The sequence below is a fragment of the Colias eurytheme genome, chromosome 24 (genome assembly GCF_061535395.1).
Source record: "Colias eurytheme isolate Ceu_HAF_F1 chromosome 24, ilColEury1 Martin Lab GWU primary, whole genome shotgun sequence".
Lineage (NCBI taxonomy): Eukaryota > Metazoa > Arthropoda > Insecta > Lepidoptera > Pieridae > Colias > Colias eurytheme.
Genome location: NC_143003.1, coordinates 1513137 through 1516342, shown reverse-complemented (window position 1 = coordinate 1516342; position 3206 = coordinate 1513137). Strand labels below are relative to the sequence as shown.

The 3206-nt window shown below is 34.1% G+C and overlaps 1 long non-coding RNA gene across 1 annotated transcript; it reads left to right on the top strand.

Moving 5' to 3' along the window:
- Positions 1-723: 723 nt before the first annotated feature.
- Positions 724-1477, top strand: LOC149897874 (uncharacterized). The gene is made up of 2 exons (XR_016458106.1): positions 724-796; positions 893-1477. It is a non-coding gene; the product is annotated as an uncharacterized LOC149897874 (long non-coding RNA).
- Positions 1478-3206: the final 1729 nt, after the last annotated feature.

Here is a 3206-nt window from a genome sequence, read left to right as displayed (position 1 = left end):
TACGACCTAGGGAATAAAATTGACGATAACAGTAGTTTGTACATTATGCACATAAATAAAAGGAACTTCTCCAGTTTGAGGAAATAACTATACTTTATAGAAACAATATTTTCTTGACTTTCCTTTTTACCAAAGTTCTCCATGACTTGAAAATTTCACAACGAATATCGACATAACATTTAGTTTTAAAAGTCGACGAATGTTTCAAGAGAAATTCATAAATCAATACTTCAAGCACCTCAAGTGGGGCATAAATAATAAACTTTTAATCTTCCTTCGTTACAAACTAGCGCCCTCCCCCGGCGCTGCCTGAATAATAACTGAGCCAACTGTAAAACAGTGCATGACTCAAATCTCAGCTTCCGTCAGATGTGAATAAATTATTCATTGAGGCCTTTTAGGGGTCACGATATTTTATCGGCACGTGTAAATGGCTTTGATGTTTGATTATATAAAAAAAAATACATTGTTTTTATAAACAGGATAATTGACACAGAAAATAAATTTATTCTCAATTAATTCATAATTTACAAGTTTCCTCTTTCATTTTATACAATCAATTTTAACCTTCCGTGCACCATGTGGGGTTTAATACACCCCAGCCATACAAAAAATCTTTGTATCTTTTCCAAACATTGTGCGAAAGTCTTGAAACCTCGTGTAGCTGGAGTTGCGACCTTGCCAGACCTCTTAGCGACATTGGTTTAGTAATAGCGTCGCAGACGCGGTAAAGGGACGCCGTCAAAGTGCAGCTGGGTGTCAGAAACCCCACGTAGTTCGGGACGTCCACTAAAAGGTGAGCAGTATGGTGTGATAAAATACGACTATTTTTATATAAATATTTATTTAATTTGTTTTTTTATTATTTAAAATTATCTGAAATTGTTTCTAGGGCTCATTATGGCTCATCACATCAATGAAAATGCAATAATATCCGCACTTATGGAAGAAAATGATAGCGATACGGATGAGCTGTTTCTACGTGGAAGTGAAGATGACTCGGATCACTTGAGCATTCAGTCTGAAAGTGAAAGTGAAGAGGATGTACAGGATATTAATTTGTAAGCTATTGCATAGCTTCTATCGCGGGCCTTGAGCGCGGGGAATGAATCCAGAAATTCCGTAACGAAAAACCTCACGCTCCCCACTCCAACGGGCACGGAGGTGTGGCATGAAGGCATAGCATGCAATATCTTTACCGCGGCAGTCCCCGAGTGCCACACGTCTTTTTTTTTCTTAAAGTCTAACCCATAGAACATAGTCTTATTTTAGTTGGTAAAAAGTACTATTTCTGTTACATAGCCTAAAGATATAATAAATGTTTATAATATTTGATAAATTTATTTTATTTTTAACCTCTTATAGTCAAGGGATAATAATAATATACACATTACAAATTTACAATAAATACTAGCTATAAAAACATGGAAAGATTATTGGGTCCAGGAAACCCCACGTAGTGCAGGACGTAACTTTTATCCACGTGGTTCACGGAGGGTTAATCGGTATAGCACAAAGATGATTATTATATTATGGAATTTTATTTATTTGTGTTTAATAAAATCTTAATAAGTTAAGTTAATCATACAGTTTACGCATAAAAATAAAAAGTAAAAATCCTGAACGTTAAATTACTCGAGGCATTTATTCGTGACCATATAATATTTTGGACGCAATATAACACCGACAAATCACAAGAACTTTAATACGTCCGATACTCCCAGTTTAATATTGTTAATCAATACGATATTTCACATTAAGCGTTAAATACGATCAGTGATGTTCTGCCAAAACGCACTGTTGGCAAGTCACGCTGACTGCTTGGCGCTTGTTGTTAACACATTTTTTAAATTTATATTTCCTTGTATATGGATTGTATGAAAGCGAGGAAATTAAATAAAAAGTAAGTAGGTAAGAAACTGTAGAATATTTTAGTATCGTGAATCTAAAAATTATATTAGTAGTAAAGTTGGCGTTCATATTAATATAAACAGAGGCAATTTCTTTGATATTGAAAGCTTAGAAACAATATTTGTAAGTCCTCGCATTTTTGTGGGAAGTTCATTTGAAGGCGCAAGCGAAACCGTGGACAGAAAGCTAGTAACTTTAATAAATATTACCATGTTACTCTAATACTTCTTATAATATCACCTATGTGTATAAAATTATATTAAATTTGAATTTATTAAAAAGATACGTGTTAAACGATTCAATTTGGTAAAAGTATTTGGAAAAAAATTACATCGATAAAAATTAATTAAATAGTTAGTAGGTACTAGGTACTAAATACGTAATCTCTACTATATATTATTTTTTCTGCTCAGTTGTATTTTACAAAGGCATTTGTTTACTATTTCCGATGTATTTTAACTTTAAAATTATAAACTCGTATATAAAACATCAATAATTATTAACATTACATATAATTGCAAACTTGAGATTTACAACACACGACATCTCGGCGCACGACAAAATATCGTTGACACTAATATCCGATAATGTAAACACACTTAGTGCTGTCCGCTAAACAGAGCCTTCCAAATATATATCATTTTCAACATCGCAAGTCGCAACACCGAGACTTTAGGGCACTTACACGGAGATAGAGGGCGCTTGTGTGCGTTGGAATTAATGGTAAATTTGCTTTGTAATGTTTACGAACTGCACATGGTGTGCGAATTTTATTATAATCGGTTAAGTGGTTTAGGAGATAATATATTAAGATAGTTGTTACTTCCAAAGACGAAGAATGTAACATTAAACGCAATATAAAGTAAAAGCAATGTAAGTGGATATAAAAGTTGAAGACTTCATTTAATGGTCACGAAGGTTGGCGAGCGAAAGTTTTTTAATTTGCCGGTTGTTATTACGTGAAGTTTTTCTGTAAAACTGTATAAATACTGGCCCGTCTATAGGCTTTGTATCTACGCGGTTCTTTCACGGAGAAGAGAAAGGAATTTATGGGAAAAAATAAAGTAGAGATAAACTACGATAACATGGCGCGCCCCTCCAAATTACTGTTTCAATGTGTGTAGTGACATCCTTACGAAGGAGTTTGTATGTAGTTGTACGTATTCGTCTTTAGTACTTTACGTCCAGATTTGTTGGTCAACTAATCATAAGTTGCCGAGCGCCCAAGACAACGCACGGGTCGTTTTCATAGAATACGTCAGTGCAGCGCCATTACTAATAATAATGAGCGATTA